The sequence below is a fragment of the Oncorhynchus mykiss genome, chromosome 10 (assembly GCF_057628025.1).
Source record: "Oncorhynchus mykiss isolate SJ-2025 chromosome 10, ASM5762802v1, whole genome shotgun sequence".
Taxonomy (NCBI): domain Eukaryota; kingdom Metazoa; phylum Chordata; class Actinopteri; order Salmoniformes; family Salmonidae; genus Oncorhynchus; species Oncorhynchus mykiss.
This window is the reverse complement of record NC_143031.1, coordinates 80,649,205-80,668,708: the sequence shown is the minus strand read 5'-3', so window position 1 is coordinate 80,668,708 and position 19,504 is coordinate 80,649,205. Positions and strand designations below refer to the sequence as shown.

The 19,504-nt window shown below is 47.3% G+C and overlaps 1 protein-coding gene across 1 annotated transcript in view; it reads left to right on the top strand.

Annotated features, from left to right (window-relative positions):
* The window catches only part of LOC110516472 (scavenger receptor cysteine-rich domain-containing protein DMBT1-like), a 38,860-nt gene that overhangs the window by 8,127 nt on the left and 11,229 nt on the right, over positions 1–19,504 (top strand). The window lies entirely within an intron of this gene.

Below are 19,504 nucleotides of genomic sequence, written 5' to 3'. Positions count from 1 at the left end.
AAGTGTACCTATGATGAAAATTACAGGCCTCTCTCATATTTTTAAGTGTGAGAACTTGCACAATTGGTGGCTGACTAAATACTTTTTTGCCCCACTGTACACTAAATACATGTAATATAGCCTATACAGTCTGACCCTGATATAACATTCTAACCACTAGGCTACCCTGCTGCCCCAATAATACACTATATACATGTAATATAGCCTCTACAGTCTGATCCTTACATAACATTCTAACCACTACCCTGCTGCCCCAATAATACACTAAATACATGTAATATAGCCTATACAGTCTGATCCTTACATAACATTCTAACCACTACCCTGCTGCCCCAATAATACACTAAATACATGTAATATAGCCTATACAGTCTGATCCTTACATAACATTCTAACCACTACCCTGCTGCCCCAATAATACACTAAATACATGTAATATAGCCTATACAGTCTGATCCTTACATAACATTCTAACCACTAGGCTACCCTGCTGCCCCAATAATACACTAAATACATGTAATATAGCCTATACAGTCTGATCCTTACATAACATTCTAACCACTACCCTGCTGCCCCAATAATACACTAAATACATGTAATATAGCCTATACAGTCTGATCCTTACATAACATTCTAACCACTAGGCTACCCTGCTGCCCCACTAATACACTAAATACATGTAATATAGCCTATACAGTCTGATCCTTACATAACATTCTAACCACTACCCTGCTGCCCCAATAATACACTAAATACATGTAATATAGCCTATACAGTCTGATCCTTACATAACATCATCACTCCACTTTATGAATCTACCCTGCCGTCCCAATATTGAGAGGTGGTATTCTCCTGGACCAGACAGCATCACAGGTGATATTCTCCTGGACCAGACAGCATCACAGGTGATATTCCCCTGGACCAAACAGCATCACAGGTGATATTCTCCTGGACCAGACAGCATCACAGGTGATATTCTCCTGGACCAGACAGCATCACAGGTGATATTCTCCTGGACCAGACAGCATCACAGGTGATATTCTCCTGGACCAGACAGCATCACAGGTGATATTCTCCTGGACCAGACAGCATCACAGGTGATATTCTCCTGGACCAGACAGCATCACAGGTTATATTCCCCTGGACCAAACAGCATCACAGGTGATATTCTCCTGGACCAGACAGCATCACAGGTGATATTCTCCTGGACCAGACAGCATCACAGGTGATATTCTCCTGGACCAGACAGCATCACAGGTGATATTCTCCTGGACCAGACAGCATCACAGGTGATATTCTCCTGGACCAGACAGCATCACAGGTGATATTCTCCTGGACCAGACAGCATCACAGGTGATATTCTCCTGGACCAGACAGCATCACAGGTGATATTCTCCTGGACCAGACAGCATCACAGGTTATATTCCCCTGGACCAAACAGCATCACAGGTGATATTCTCCTGGACCAGACAGCATCACAGGTGATATTCTCCTGGACCAGACAGCATCACAGGTGATATTCTCCTGGACCAGACAGCATCACAGGTGATATTCTCCTGGACCAGACAGCTGGGTGATATTCTCCTGGACCAGACAGCATCACAGGTGATATTCTCCTGGACCAGACAGCATCACAGGTGATATTCTCCTGGACCAGACAACATCACAGGTGATATTCTCCTGGACCAGACAGCATCACAGGTGATATTCCCCTGGACCAAACAGCATCACAGGTGATATTCTCCTGGACCAGACAGCATCACAGGTGATATTCTCCTGGACCAGACAGCATCACAGGTGATATTCTCCTGGACCAGACAGCATCACAGGTGATATTCTCCTGGACCAGACAGCATCACAGGTGATATTCTCCTGGACCAGACAGCTGGGTGATATTCTCCTGGACCAGACAGCATCACAGGTGATATTCTCCTGGACCAGACAGCATCACAGGTGATATTCTCCTGGACCAGACAGCATCACAGGTGATATTCTCCTGGACCAGACAGCATCACAGGTGATATTCTCCTGGACCAAACAGCATCACAGGTGATATTCTCCTGGACCAGACAGCATCACAGGTGATATTCTCCTGGACCAGAGAGCATCACAGGTGATATTCTCCTGGACCAGACAGCATCACAGGTGATATTCTCCTGGACGAGACAGCATCACAGGTGATATTCCCCTGGACCAAACAGCATCACAGGTGATATTCTCCTGGACCAGACAGCATCACAGGTGATATTCTCCTGGACCAGACAGCATCACAGGTGATATTCTCCTGGACCAGACAGCATCACAGGTGATATTCTCCTGGACCAGACAGCATCACAGGTGATATTCTCCTGGACCAGACAGCTGGGTGATATTCTCCTGGACCAGACAGCATCACAGGTGATATTCTCCTGGACCAGACAGCATCACAGGTGATATTCTCCTGGACCAGACAGCATCACAGGTGATATTCTCCTGGACCAGACAGCATCACAGGTGATATTCTCCTGGACCAAACAGCATCACAGGTGATATTCTCCTGGACCAGACAGCATCACAGGTGATATTCTCCTGGACCAGACAGCATCACAGGTGATATTCTCCTGGACCAGACAGCATCACAGGTGATATTCTCCTGGACCAGACAGCATCACAGGTGATATTCTCCTGGACCAGACAGCATCACAGGTGATATTCTCCTTGACCAGACAGCTGGGTGATATTCTCCTGGACCAGACAGCATCACAGGTGATATTCTCCTGGACCAGACAGCATCACAGGTGATATTCTCCTGGACCAGACAGCATCACAGGTGATATTCTCCTGGACCAGACAGCTGGGTGATATTCTCCTGGACCAGACAGCATCACAGGTGATATTCTCCTGGACCAGACAGCATCACAGGTGATATTCTCCTGGACCAGACAGCATCACAGGTGATATTCTCCTGGACCAGACAGCATCACAGGTGATATTCTCCTGGACCAAACAGCATCACAGGTGATATTCTCCTGGACCAGACAGCATCACAGGTGATATTCTCCTGGACCAGACAGCATCACAGGTGATATTCTCCTGGACCAGACAGCATCACAGGTGATATTCTCCTGGACCAGACAGCATCACAGGTGATATTCTCCTGGACCAGACAGCATCACAGGTGATATTCTCCTTGACCAGACAGCTGGGTGATATTCTCCTGGACCAGACAGCATCACAGGTGATATTCTCCTGGACCAGACAGCATCACAGGTGATATTATCCTGGACCAGACAGCATCACAGGTGATATTCTCCTGGACCAGACAGCATCACAGGTGATATTCTCCTGGACCAGACAGCATCACAGGTGGTATTCTCCTGGACCAGACAGCATCACAGGTAATATTCTCCTGGACCAGACAGCATCACAGGTGATATTCTCCTGGACCAGACAGCATCACAGGTGATATTCTCCTGGACCAGACAGCATCACAGGTGATATTCTCATGAACCAGACAGCATCACAGGTGATATTCTCCTGGACCAGACAGCATCACAGGTGATATTCTCCTGGACCAGACAGCATCACAGGTGATATTCTCCTGGACCAGACAGCTGGGTGAATACACTATATATACAATAGTATGTGGACACCCCTTCAAATTAGTAGATTGGGCCATTTCAGCTACACCAGTTGCCGACAGGTGTTTAAATTTAAGCCCACAGCCATGCATTCTCCATAGACAAACATTGGCAGTAGAATGGCCTTACTGAAGAGCTTTCAGTAACTTTCAACGTGGCACCGTCATAGGATGGCACCTTTCCAACAAGTCAGTTTGTCAAATTCCTGCCTTGCTGGAGCTGCCTGGTCGACTGTAAGTGCTGTTATTGTGAAGTGGAAACATCTAGGACCAACAACGGCTCAGCCAATAAGTAGTGGGCCACACAAGCTCACAGAACACGACCGCCGAGTGCTGAAGAATGTAACGTGTAAAAATCGTCTGTACTTGGTTGCAACACTCACTAACGAGATCCAAACTGCGTCTGGAAGCAACATCAGCACAAGAAACTGTTTGTCAGGAGCTTCCTGAAATGGGTTTCCACGGCCGAGCAGCTGCATACAAACCTAAGATCAATATGGGCAATGTCAAGCGTCGGCTTGAGTGGTGTAAAACTCACAGCCACTGGACTCTGGAGCAGTGGATACGTATTCTCTGGAGTAATGGATCATCTTCACCTTCTAGCAATCCAACACACTCATCTGGGTTTGGAGGATGCCAGGAGAACGCTACCTGCCCTAATGCATAGTGACAACTGTAAAGTTTGGTGGAGGAGGAATAATGGTCTGGGGCTGTTTTTCATAGTTTGGGCCCCTTAGTTCCAGTTAAGGGAAATCTTAATGCTACAGCATAGAATGACATTCTAGAGGAATCTGTGCTTCCAACTTTGTGGCAACAGATTGGGGAAGGCCCTTTCCTGTTTCAGCATGACAACGCCCCTGTACACAAAGTGAGTTCAATACATGAATGGTTAGTTGAGATTGGTGTGGAAGAACTTCACAAAGCCCTGACATTAAAAACGTCAAACACCTTTGGGATGAATTGGAACGGTGACTGCGAGCCCACATACTTTTGTTGATTTCGTGTATATACTGCAGGCAGGCAGGCAGGCAGGCCCTCCTCTCCTCTTCTCCCACTCTTCTCTTCCCCCCCCTCATCTCCTCTTATCCCTTCTCTCCTCTCCTCTTCTCCCCCTCTCATCTCCTCTTCTCCCCCCTCTCTTCTCCTCTTCTCCCCCCTCCTCTCCTCTTCTCCCTTCTCTCCTCTCCTCTTCTCCCCCCTCTCCTCTCCTCTTCTCCCCCCCTCTCCTCTCCTCTTCTCCCTTCTCTCCTCTCCTCTTCTCTCCCCTCTCCTCTTCTCCCTTCTCTCCTCTCCTCTTCTCCCTTCTCTCCTCCCTCCTCTCCTCTCCCTTCTCTCCTCTCCTATTCTCTCCCCTCTCCTCTTCTCCCTTCTCTCCTCTCCTCTTCTCCCCCTCTCTTCTCCTCTTCTCTCCCTCTCCTCTCCTCTTCTCCCTACTCTCCTCTCCTCTTCTCCCTTCTCTCCTCTCCTCTTCTCCCCCCTCTTCTCCCTTCTCTCCTCTCCTATTCTCCCCCCTCTCCTCTCCTCATCTCCCCCCTCTCCTCTCCTCATTTCTCCCCTCTCCTCTTCTCTCCCCTCTCCTCTCCTCTCCTCTCCTCTTCTCCTCCCTCTCCTCTCCTCATCTCCCCCTCTCCTCTTCTCCCCCCTCTCCTCTTCTCCTCCCTCTCCTCTTCTCCCCCGTCTCCTCTTCTCCTCCCTCTCCTCTCCTCTTCTCCCCCTTTCCCCTTCTTCTACCTCCCCTTACTTTATTTAATATAAATTAAAGGATGGGAGGGAGACAGAGAAGGGGAGGGGAAGGGAAGTAGGGTAGAGAGGGAGGAGGGGGAGAGAGAGAGAATATATTTTTATCACTGTCTTCTCACCAGTGATGTCATCATAACCAGTAACCTGTTCCTCTCTCTCAGGCCCAGCCTGACCCTGACATATAGCATCAGGCCTGTTGAGTTGACTTGGGTAACAGACCTCTAGCTTCTACACCACATCCCCCCTTCTCCTGCTCTAACATGAGACCTCATCAGTACTCATTTTGGGTGCTGGTACTGTTTCTATTTAGGTGCTGAAACATTAAGCCAATATTCTATAAGAGTTGAACTCAATCAGTAGAAAGTTAGAGGTGATATTATAGGACACACTATGTGAAATGTTGCTGCTCTGTCAGCAGTTTCCTGTGGAGTTTTTCAGTTTGCTGTAGTGAGTTCAACCACTGATCCAAGATAAGTTGCTAAGAAGTTTATCTCACATCAAAGACCCAACGAACGAATGACATAGAAGTCATATAGCCGAGCAGTACGTTCCAGTCTTCAGTCCTCTCTACATGACAGTGACTTGTGTATGTCAGTGGAGCCCCAGTTAGAGACAGACATGATACCTGCAGTGATACTGATGACCCTGTTGTGGAGCACAGGTAGGATGCTCTTATACAGCTATACACTTGTGACAGTTACTGAGATATGATTTGATATTGTAAGATATATTATAATTTGCAGGGTTAGTAAAATAACATGCAACTGGAAGCAGACAGTAAAAATGTGTCTCAAAGCAGGACAATGATGTGATCACCTGTAAATGTACTTTACTGTAGTCTAACTGTCCATCTGGGGACAGGCACTAATGTCAGTTAGGTTGTGATGGTGTCATGCATCTGACTGTTGTATATTCAGTGTGTCAATGATTGATTGTATCTGTCTCTATGTAAATGAATGAGAGTATATATTATGTATTATATATTATATTGGTGTTATGTTAGAGTAGGAGAAGGGAGGGGTGTAGATGATAGAGGTCTGTGAGCTGAGTCAAGATCAACAGGTCCAACACTATATGTCAGGAAGTGAGAGTGAACGAGAGAGAGATGGAATAGAGAGGGGTGGGGAGAGAGATTTGAGGAGGAGGAGAGAGAGAGGAGGGTAGGGGAGAGAGAATGGGAGGGGAGGGGGAGATGGGAGGGGAGGGCATAGAGCAAGATAGGACAGAGAGAAAATGTTTGAGGAGAGAGGAGGGGAGGGGAGAAAGGAGGGTAGGGAGTAAGAAGGGGGGAGGGGAGAGAGGAGGCGAGGGGAGAGAGGAGGGTAGGGGAGAGTAGAGGGTAGGGGAGAGAGAAAGGGGGAGGGGAGAGAGGAGGCGAGGGGAAAGAGGAGGGTATAGGAGAGAGGAGGTTAGCGGAGAGAGGAGGGGAGGAGAGAGAGGATGGTAGGGGAGAGTGGAGGGTAGAGGGTAGAGGAGAGAGAAGGGTGGAGGAGAGAGGAGGGTGGGGGGTGGAGGGTAGAGGAGAGAGAAGGGTGGAGGAGAGAGAAGAGTGGAGGAGAGAGAATAGTAGAGGAGAGAGAAGGATGGAGTAGAGAGGAGGGGAGGGGAGGTTGGAGGGTAGAGGAGAGAGAAGGGTGGAGGAGAGAGAAGAGTAGAGGAGATGAGCCGCCTGCTCATCTAACATCTCATTCCAAAATCATGGGTATTAATATGGAGTTGGTCCCCCTTTGCTGCTATAACAGCCTCCACTCTTCTGGGAAGGCTTTCCACTAGATGTTGGAACATTGCTGCTATAACAGCGTCCACTCTTCTGGGAAGGCTTTCCACTAGATTGTGGAACATTGCTGCTATAACAGCCTCGAGTCTTCTGGGAAGGTTTTCCACTAGATGTTGGAACATTGCTGCTATAACAGCCTCCACTCTTCTGGGAATGCTTTCCACTATATGTTGGAACATTGCTGCAATAACAGCCTCCAGTCTTCTGGGAAGGCTTTCCACCAGATGATGGAACATTGCTGCTATAACAGCCTCCACTCTTCTGGGAAGGCTTTCCACTAGATGTTGGAACATTGCTGCTATAACAGCCTCCAGTCTTCTGGGAAGGCTTTCCACCAGATGATGGAACATTGCTGCTATAACAGCCTCCACTCTTCTGGGAAGGCTTTCCACCAGATGATGGAACATTGCTGCAGGGACTTGCTTCCATTCAGCCTCAACAGCATTAGTAAGGTTGGGCGATTAGGCCTGGCTCAGTCGACATTTCAATTCATCCCTAAAGGTATTCAATGGGGTTTAGGTCAGGGCTCTGTGAAGGCCAGTAAAGTTCTTCCACATCGATCTCAACAAACTATTTCTGTATGGACCTCGCTTTGTGTACAGGGGCATTGTCATGCTGAAACAGGAAAGGGCTTTCCCCAAACTGTTGCCACAAAGTTGGAAACACAGAATTGTCTAGAATGTCATTGTATGCTGTAGCGATTAGATTTCCCTTCATTGAAACTAAGGGGCCTAACACGATCCATTAAAAACAACCCCAGACCATTATTTCTCCTCCGCCAAACTTTACAGTTGCCACTATGCTTTGGGGTAGGTAGCGTTCTCCTGGCATCTGCCAAACCCAGGTTTGTGGTATGGACTGCCAGATGGGGAAACGTGGGGGGGGGGGGGGGGGGGGGGGGGGGGGGTCTTTAATCAACCACAAGGCTGGGAGAGAGAGATAGTTCTTACTCACTGACAGACTGAGGAGGAGACAGGGGAGGAGGGAGAGAGAGAAATAGAAAAGAGAGATAGTTCTTACTCACTGACAGACTGAGGAGGAGACAGGGGAGGAGGGAGAGAGAGATAGGAAATTAAGGAAAGCTTTGACTATGTACAGACTCAGTGAACATAGCCTTGCAATTGAGAAAGGCCGCCGTAGGCAGACATGGCTCTCAAGAGAAGACAGGCTATGTGCTCACTGCCCACAAAATGAGGTGGAAACTGAGCTGCACTTCCTAACCTCCTGCCCAATGTATGACCATATTAGAGAGACATATTTCCCCCAGATTACACAGATCCACAAAGAATTCGAAAAAACAAATCCAATTTTGAAAAACTCCCATATCTACTTGGTGAAATTCCACAGTGTGCCATCACAGCAGCAAGATTTGTGACCTGTTGCCACGAGAAAAGGGCAACCAGTGAAGAACAAACACCATTGTAAATACAACCCATATTTATGCTTATTTATTTTATCTTGTGTCCTTTAACCATTTGTACATTGCTAAAACACTGTATTTATATATAATATGACATTTGTAATGTCTTTATTGTTTTGAAACTTCTGTATGTGTAATGTTTACTGTTCATTTTGGTTGTTTTTCACTTTATATATTCACTTTGTATGTTGTCTACCTCACTTGCTTTGGCAATGTTAACACATGTTTCCCATGCCAATAAAGCCCTTGAATTGAATTGAATTTAATTGAATTGATAGGAGAGATAGATAGTTCTTACTCACTGACAGACTGAGGAGGAGACAGGGGAGGAGGGAGAGAGAGAGAGATAGGAGAGAGAGATAGTTCTTACTCACTGACAGACTGAGGAGGAGACAGGGGAGGAGGGAGAGAGAGAGAGATAGGAGAGAGAGATAGTTCTTACTCAATGACAGACTGAGGAGGAGACAGGGGAGGAGGGAGAGAGAGAAAGATAGGAGAGAGATAGTTCTTACTCAATGGCAGCCTGAGGAGCAGACAGGGGAGGAGGGAGAGAGAGAGAGATAGGAGAGAGAGATAGTTCTTACTCACTGACAGACTGAGGAGGAGACAGGGGAGGAGGGAGAGAGAGAGAGATAGGAGAGAGAGATCTTACTCACTGACAGCCTGAGGCAGAGACAGGGGAGGAGGGAGAGAGAGAGAGATAGGAGAGAGAGATAGTTCTTACTCAATGACAGACTGAGGAGGAGAGGGGAGGAGGGAGGGAGAGAGAGAGAGATAGGAGAGAGAGATAGTTCTTACTAACAGACTGGGTTGGTAGAAGGAGACAGGGGAGGAGAGAGAGAGACTCACATTTAAATCAACTGAATATATTTGTATCACTGACTTCTCACCAGTGATGTCATCATAACCAGTAACATGTTCCTCTCTTGGCCCAGCCCAGCCTGACCCTGACATATATCATCAGGCCTGTTGAGTTGACTTGGGTAACAGACCTCTAGCTTCTACACCACATCCCCCCTTCTCCTGCTCTAACATGAGACCTCATCAGTACTCATTTTGGGTGCTGGTACTGTTTCAATTTAGGTGCTAGAACATTAAGCCAATATTCTATAAGAGGTGAACTCAAGCAGTAGAAAGTTAGAGGTGATATTATAGGACACACTATGTGAAACGTTGCTGCTCTGTCAGCAGTTTCCTGTGGAGTTTTTTTAACATATCAGTTTGCTGTAGTGTGTTCAACCACTGATCCAAGATAAGTTGCTAAGAAGTTAATCTCACATCATTGACGTTAGGACGTAATGAGAGAGAAGTCATATAGCCTAGCAGTATTTTCCACTCTTCAGTCCACTCTTTATGACAGCAGACTGTGGAGCCCCAGTTAGAGGCAGACATGATACCTGCAGTGATACTAATGACCCTGTTGTGGAGCACAGGTAGGATTTTGTTACACTGATATACACTTGTGACAGTTACTGAGATATGTTTTGATATTGTAAGATATATTATAATTTGCAGGGTTAGTAAAATAACATACAACTGGAAGCAGACAGTAAAAATGTGTCTCAAAGCAGGACAATGATGTGATCACCTGTAAATGTACTTTACTGTAGTCTAACTGTCCATCTGGGGACAGGCACTAATGTCAGTTAAGTTGTGATGGTGTCATGCATCTGACTGTTGAATATTCAGTGTGTCGATGATTGATTGTATCTGTCTCTATGTAAATGAATGAGAGTATATATTATGTATTATATATTATATTGGTGTTATGTTAGAGTAGGAGAAGGGAGGGGTGTAGATGATAGAGGTCTATGAGCTGAGTCAAGATCAACAGGTTCAACACTATATGTCAAGAAAAGAGAGAGAACGAGAGAATGAGAGGGAGAGAGAGAATTGTGGAGGAGAGAGAAAAAGAGAGAAGGGGAGGGGAGAGGGAGAGAGAATTGTTGACGAGAGAGAGAATGGGAGGGAAGAGAGAAGGGAGGGAAGAGAGGGGGGGGGGATTTGTAGAGAAGAGAGAAAGAGTTAGGGAAGGGCTCCACTAGGGCCCTCTCAGCCTGCCTGCTCCCCTAGGGCCCTCTCAGCCAGCCTGCTCCACCAGGACCCTCTCAGCCAGCCTGCTCCACTAGGGCCCTCTCAGCCAGCCTGCTCCACTAGGGCCCTCTCAGCCAGCCTGTTCCACTAGGGCCCTCTAAGCCAGCCTGTTCCACTAGGGCCATCTCAGCCAGCCTGTTCCACTAGGGCCCTCTCAGCCAGCCTGCTCCAATAGGGCCCTCTCAGCCAGCCTGCTCCACTAGGGCCATCTCAGCCAGCCGGCTCCACTAGGGCACTCTCAGCCAGCCTGTTCCACTAGGGCCATCTCAGCCAGCCTGTTCCACTAGGGCCATCTCAGCACAGCCGGCTCCACTAGGGCCATCTCAGCCAGCCTGTTCCACTAGGGCCCTCTCAGCCAGCCTGCTCCACTAGGGCCCTCTCAGCCAGCCTGCTCCATTAGGGCCCTCTCAGCCAGCCTGCTCCACTAGGGCCCTCTCAGCCAGCCTGTTCCACTAGGGCCATCTCAACCAGCCGGCTCCACTAGGGCACTCTCAGCCAGCCTGTTCCACTAGGGCCCTCTCAGCCATCCTGTTCCACTAGGGCCCTCTCAGCCAGCCGGCTCCACTAGGGCCCTCTCAGCCAGCCTGTTCCACTAGGGCCCTCTCAGCCAGCCGGCTCCACTAGGGCCATCTCAGCCAGCAGGCTCCACTAGGGCCATCTCAGCCAGCCGGCTCCACTAGGGCCCTCTCAGCCAGTCGGCTCCACTAGGGCCCTCTCAGCCAGCAGGCTCCACTAGGGCCCTCTCAGCCAGCCGGCTCCACTAGGGCCCTCTCAGCCAGCCTGCTCCACTAGGGCCCTCTCAGCCAGCCTGCTCCATTAGGGCCCTCTCAGCCAGCCGGCTCCACTAGGGCCCTCTCAGCCAGCCTGTTCCACTAGGGCCATCTCAACCAGCCGGCTCCACTAGGGCACTCTCAGCCAGCCTGTTCCACTAGGGCCCTCTCAGCCATCCTGTTCCACTAGGGCCCTCTCAGCCAGCCGGCTCCACTAGGGCCCTCTCAGCCAGCCTGTTCCACTAGGGCCCTCTCAGCCAGCCGGCTCCACTAGGGCCATCTCAGCCAGCAGGCTCCACTAGGGCCATCTCAGCCAGCCGGCTCCACTAGGGCCCTCTCAGCCAGTCGGCTCCACTAGGGCCCTCTCAGCCAGCAGGCTCCACTAGGGCCCTCTCAGCCAGCCGGCTCCACTAGGGCCCTCTCAGCCAGCCTGCTCCACTAGGGCCCTCTCAGCCAGCCTGCTCCATTAGGGCCCTCTCAGCCAGCCGGCTCCACTAGGGCCCTCTCAGCCAGCCTGTTCCACTAGGGCCATCTCAGCCAGCCGGATCCACTAGGGCCATCTCAGCCAGCCGGCTCCACTAGGGCCCTCTCAGCCAGCCGGCTCCACTAGGGCCCTCTCAGCCAGCAGGCTCCAGTAGGGCCCTCTCAGCCAGCCTGCTCCATTAGGGCCCTCTCAGCCAGCCTGCTCCACTAGGGCCCTCTCAGCCAGCCTGCTCCACTAGGGCCCTCTTAGCCAGCATGCTCCATTAGGGCCCTCTCCGCCAGCCGGCTCCACTAGGGCCCTCTCAGCCAGCCTGTTCCACTAGGGCCATCTTAGCCAGCCGGCTCCACTAGGGCACTCTCAGCCAGCCTGTTCCACTAGGGCACTCTCAGCCATCCTGTTCCACTAGGGCCCTCTCAGCCAGCCGACTCCACTAGGGCCATCTCAGCCAGCCGGCTCCACTAGTGCCATCTCAGCCAGCCGGCTCCACTAGGGCCCTCTCAGCCAGCCGGCTCCACTAGGGCCCTCTCAGCCAGCAGGCTCCACTAGGGCCCTCTCAGCCAGCCGGCTCCACTAGGGCCCTCTCAGCCAGCCTGCTCCATTAGGGCCCTCTCAGCCAGCCTGCTCCACTAGGGCCCTCTCAGCCAGCCTGTTCCACTAGGGCCCTCTCAGCCAGCCTGTTCTACTAGGGCCATCTCAGCCAGCCTGTTCCACTAGGGCCCTCTCAGCCAGCCTGCTCCACTAGGGCCCTCTCAGCCAGCCTGCTCCATTAGGGCCCTCTCAGCCAGCCTGCTCCACTAGGGCCCTCTCAGCCAGCCTGTTCCACTAGGGCCCTCTCAGCCATCCTGTTCCACTAGGGCCCTCTCAGCCATCCTGTTCCACTAGGGCCCTCTCATCCAGCCGGCTCCACTAGGGCCATCTCAGCCAGCCGGCTCCACTAGGGCCATCTCAGCCAGCCGGCTCCACTAGGGCCCTCTCAGCCAGCCGGCTCCACTAGGGCCCTCTCAGCCAGCAGGCTCCACTAGGGCCCTCTCAGCCAGCCGGCTCCACTAGGGCCCTCTCAGCCAGCCTGCTCCACTAGGGCCCTCTCAGCCAGCCTGCTCCACTAGGGCCCTCTTAGCCAGCATGCTCCATTAGGGCCCTCTCAGCCAGCCGGCTCCACAAGGGCCCTCTCATCCAGCCTGCTCCACTAGGGCCCTCTTAGCCAGAATGCTCCATTAGGGCCCTCTCAGCCAGCCTGTTCCACCAGGGCCCTCTCAGCCAGCCTGTTCCACTAGTAAATATTTAATAATTGTGTAGTTCTGGATACTGTGTGGGTTATTATATTTCTAGTCAGTAAATATTTAATAATTGTGTAGTTCTAGATACTGTGTGGGTTTATTATATTTCTAGTCAGTAAATATATAATAATTGTGTAGTTCTAGATACTGTGTGGGTTTATTATATTTCTCGTCAGTAAGTATGTAATAATTGTGTAGTTCTAGATACTGTGTAGGTTTATTATATTTCTCGTCAGTAAATATATAATAATTGTGTAGTTCTAGATACTGTGTGGGTTTATTATATTTCTCGTCAGTAAGTATGTAATAATTGTGTAGTTCTAGATACTGTGTGGGTTTATTATATTGTCACCCATAGCATTGTGTCCTGTATGACAGAGTCATAGACATGTAAGATGCATGAAAGAGGAGGATGGCTTTGATGTTTCTGTGTTTGGCGTTGATGTTTCTCTAGTACCCCCACCTGTCTAGTATAGAACTCTCTACCTGACCCCATCAGTCTAGTACATAACTAAACTCTCTCCCTGACCTGAACAAGTATTTCTACACACCCCATTTAGCCATACCCTAGGTTTATCTGTATTTCTACACATCCCATTTAGCCATACCCTAGGTTTATCTGTATTTCTACACATCCCATTTAGCCATACCCTAGGTTTATCTGTATTTCTAAACATCCCATTTAGCCATACCCTAGGTTTATCTGTATTTATACACACCCCATTTAGCCATACCCTAGGTTTATCTGTATTTCTAAAGCCCCAAACTACTTCCTAACACTTCTATACTGATGCAGGTACCTTTTACACAGCTAGGGAACTATACTGATGCAGGTACCTTTTACACAGCTAGGCAACTATACTGATGCAGGTACCTTTTACACAGCTAGGCAACTATACTGATGTAGGTACCTTTTACACAGCTAGGCAACTATACTGATGCAGGTCCCTTTTACACAGCTAGACAACTATACTGATGCAGGTACCTTTTACACAGCTAGACAACTATACTGATGCAGGTACCTTTTACACAGCTAGGCAACTATACTGATGCAGGTCCCTTTTACACAGCTAGGCAACTATACTGATGCAGGTACCTTTTACACAGCTAGACAACTATACTGATGCAGGTACCTTTTACACAGCTAGACAACTATACTTATGCAGGTACCTTTTACACAGCTAGGCAACTATACTGATGCAGGTACCTTTTACACAGCTAGGCAACTATACTGATGCAGGTACCTTTTAGACAGCTAGGCAACTATACTGATGCAGGTCCCTTTTACACAGCTAGGCAACTATACTGATGCAGGTACCTTTTACACAGCTAGGCAACTATACTGATGCAGGTACCTTTTACACAGCTAGGCAACTATACTGATGCAGGTACCTTTTACACAGCTAGGCAACTATACTGATGCAGGTACCTTTTACACAGCTAGGCAACTATACTGATGCAGGTACCTTTCACACAGCTAGGCAACTATACTGATGCAGGTACCTTTCACACAGCTAGGCAACTATACTGATGCAGGTACCTTTTACACAGCTAGACAACTATACTGATGCAGGTACCTTTTACACAGCTAGGCAACTATACTGATGCAGGTACCTTTTACACAGCTAGGCAACTATACTGATGCAGGTACCTTTTACACAGCTAGGCAACTATACTGATGCAGGTACCTTTTACACAGCTAGGCAACTATACTGATGCAGGTACCTTTTACACAGCTAGGCAACTATACTGATGCAGGTACCTTTTACACAGCTAGACAACTATACTGATGCAGGTACCTTTTACACAGCTAGACAACTATACTGATGCAGGTACCTTTTACACAGCTAGACAACTATACTGATGCAGGTACCTTTTACACAGTTAGACAACTATACTGATGCAGGTACCTTTTACACAGCTAGGCAACTATACTGATGCAGGTACCTTTTACACAGCTAGACAACTATACTGATGCAGGTACCTTTTACACAGCTAGACAACTATACTGATGCAGGTACCTTTTACACAGCTAGACAACTATACTGATGCAGGTATCTTTTACACAGCTAGACAACTATAATGATGCAGGTACCTTTTACACAGCTAGACAACTATACTGATGCAGGTACCTTTTACACAGCTAGGCAACTATACTGATGCAGGTACCTTTTACACAGCTAGGCAACTATACTGATGCAGGTACCTTTTACACAGCTAGGTAACTATACTGATGCAGGTACCTTTTACACAGCTAGGTAACTATACTGATGCAGGTACCTTTTACACAGCTAGACAACTATACTGATGCAGGTACCTTTTACACAGCTAGGTAACTATACTGATGCAGGTACCTTTTACACAGCTAGACAACTATACTGATGTAGGTACCTTTTACACAGCTAGGCAACTATACTGATGCAGGTACCTTTTACACAGCTAGGCAACTATACTGATGCAGGTACCTTTTACACAGCTAGGCAACTATACTGATGCAGGTCCCTTTTACACAGCTAGGCAACTATACTGATGCAGGTACCTTTTACACAGCTAGGCAACTATACTGATGCAGGTACCTTTTACACAGCTAGGCAACTATACTGATGCAGGTACCTTTTACACAGCTAGGCAACTATACTGATGCAGGTACCTTTTACACAGCTAGGCAACTATACTGATGCAGGTACCTTTCACACAGCTAGGCAACTATACTGATGCAGGTACCTTTCACACAGCTAGGCAACTATACTGATGCAGGTACCTTTTACACAGCTAGACAACTATACTGATGCAGGTACCTTTTACACAGCTAGGCAACTATACTGATGCAGGTACCTTTTACACAGCTAGGCAACTATACTGATGCAGGTACCTTTTACACAGCTAGGCAACTATACTGATGCAGGTACCTTTTACACAGCTAGGCAACTATACTGATGCAGGTACCTTTTACACAGCTAGGCAACTATACTGATGCAGGTACCTTTTACACAGCTAGACAACTATACTGATGCAGGTACCTTTTACACAGCTAGACAACTATACTGATGCAGGTACCTTTTACACAGCTAGACAACTATACTGATGCAGGTACCTTTTACACAGCTAGACAACTATACTGATGCAGGTACCTTTTACACAGCTAGGCAACTATACTGATGCAGGTACCTTTTACACAGCTAGACAACTATACTGATGCAGGTACCTTTTACACAGATAGACAACTATACTGATGCAGGTACCTTTTACACAGCTAGACAACTATACTGATGCAGGTACCTTTTACACAGCTAGACAACTATACTGATGCAGGTACCTTTTACACAGCTAGACAACTATACTGATGCAGGTACCTTTTACACAGCTAGGCAACTATACTGATGCAGGTACCTTTTACACAGCTAGGCAACTATACTGATGCAGGTACCTTTTACACAGCTAGGCAACTATACTGATGTAGGTACCTTTTACACAGCTAGGTAACTATACTGATGCAGGTACCTTTTACACAGCTAGGTAACTATACTGATGCAGGTACCTTTTACACAGCTAGACAACTATACTGATGCAGGTACCTTTTTACACAGCTAGGCAACTATACTGATGCAGGTACCTTTTACACAGCTAGACAACTATACTGATGCAGGTACCTTTTACACAGCTAGACAACTATACTGATGCAGGTACCTTTTACACAGCTAGGCAACTATACTGATGCAGGTACCTTTTACACAGCTAGGCAACTATACTGATGCAGGTACCTTTTACACAGCTAGGCAACTATACTGATGCAGGTACCTTTTACACAGCTAGGCAACTATACTGATGCAGGTACCTTTTACACAGCTAGGCAACTATACTGATGCAGATACCTTTTACACAGCTAGACAACTATACTGATGCAGGTACCTTTTACACAACTAGACAACTATACTGATGCAGGTACCTTTTACACAGCTAGGCAACTATACTGATGCAGGTACCTTTTACACAGCTAGGCAACTATACTGATGCAGGTACCTTTTACACAGCTAGGCAACTATACTGATGCAGGTACCTTTTACACAGCTAGGCAACTATACTGATGCAGGTACCTTTTACACAGCTAGGCAACTATAATGATGCAGGTACCTTTTACACAACTAGGTAACTATACTGATGCAGGTACCTTTTACACAGCTAGGCAACTATACTGATGCAGGTACCTTTTACACAGCTAGGCAACTATACTGATGCAGGTACCTTTTACACAGCTAGGCAACTATACTGATGCAGGTACCTTTTACACAGCTAGGCAACTATACTGATGCAGGTACCTTTTACACTGCTAGGCAACTATACTGATGCAGGTACCTTTTGCACAGCTAGACAACTATACTGATGCAGGTACCTTTTACACAACTAGGTAACTATACTGATGCAGGTACCTTTTACACAGCTAGACAACTATACTGATGCAGGTACCTTTTACACAGCTAGGTAACTATACTGATGCAGGTACCTTTTACACAGCTAGGCAACTATACTGATGCAGGTACCTTTTACACAGCTAGACAACTATACTGATGCAGGTACCTTTTACACAGCTAGGCAACTATACTGATGCAGGTACCTTTTACACAGCTAGACAACTATACTGATGTAGGTACCTTTTACACAGCTAGACAACTATACTGATGCAGGTACCTTTTACACAGCTAGACAACTATACTGATGTAGGTACCTTTTACACAGCTAGACAACTATACTGATGTAGGTACCTTTTACACAGCTAGACAACTATACTGATGCAGGTACCTTTTACACAGCTAGACAACTATACTGATGTAGGTACCTTTTACACAGCTAGACAACTATACTGATGCAGGTACCTTTTACACAGCTAGACGACTATACTGATGCAGGTACCTTTTACACAGCTAGACAACTATACTGATGCAGGTACCTTTTACACAGCTAGACAACTATACTGATGCAGGTACCTTTTACACAGCTAGACAACTATACTGATGCAGGTACCTTTTACACAGCTAGACAACTATACTGATGCAGGTACCTTTTACACAGCTAGACAACTATACTGATGCAGGTACCTTTTACACAGCTAGGTAACTATACTGATGCAGGTACCTTTTACACAGCTAGACAACTATACTGATGTAGGTACCTTTTACACAGCTAGACAACTATACTGATGCAGGTACCTTTTACACAGCTAGACAACTATACTGATGCAGGTACCTTTTACACAGCTAGGCAACTATACTGATGCAGGTACCTTTTACACAGCTAGACAACTATACTGATGCAGGTATCTTTTACACAGCTAGACAACTATACTGATGCAGGTACCTTTTACACAGCTAGACAACTATACTGATGCAGGTATCTTTTACACAGCTAGACAACTATACTGATGCAGGTACCTTTTACACAGCTAGGCAACTATACTGATGCAGGTACCTTTTACACAGCTAGGCAACTATACTGATGCAGGTACCTTTTACACAGCTAGACAACTATACTGATGCAGGTACCTTTTACACAACTAGGTAACTATACTGATGCAGGTACCTTTTACACAGCTAGACAACTATACTGATGCAGGTACCTTTTACACAGCTAGGTAACTATACTGATGCAGGTACCTTTTACACAGCTAGGCAACTATACTGATGCAGGTACCTTTTACACAGCTAGACAACTATACTGATGCAGGTACCTTTTACACAGCTAGGCAACTATACTGATGCAGGTACCTTTTACACAGCTAGACAACTATACTGATGCAGGTACCTTTTACACAGCTAGACAACTATACTGATGCAGGTACCTTTTACACAGCTAGACAACTATACTGATGCAGGTACCTTTTACACAGCTAGGTAACTATACTGATGCAGGTACCTTTTACACAGCTAGACAACTATACTGATGTAGGTACCTTTTACACAGCTAGACAACTATACTGATGCAGGTACCTTTTACACAGCTAGACAACTATACTGATGCAGGTACCTTTTACACAGCTAGGCAACTATACTGATGCAGGTACATTTTACACAGCTAGACAACTATACTGATGCAGGTATCTTTTACACAGCTAGACAACTATACTGATGCAGGTACCTTTTACACAGCTAGACAACTATACTGATGCAGGTACCTTTTACACAGCTAGACAACTATACTGATGCAGGTATCTTTTACACAGCTAGACAACTATACTGATGCAGGTACCTTTTACACAGCTAGGCAACTATACTGATGCAGGTACCTTTTACACAGCTAGGCAACTATACTGATGCAGGTACCTTTTACAC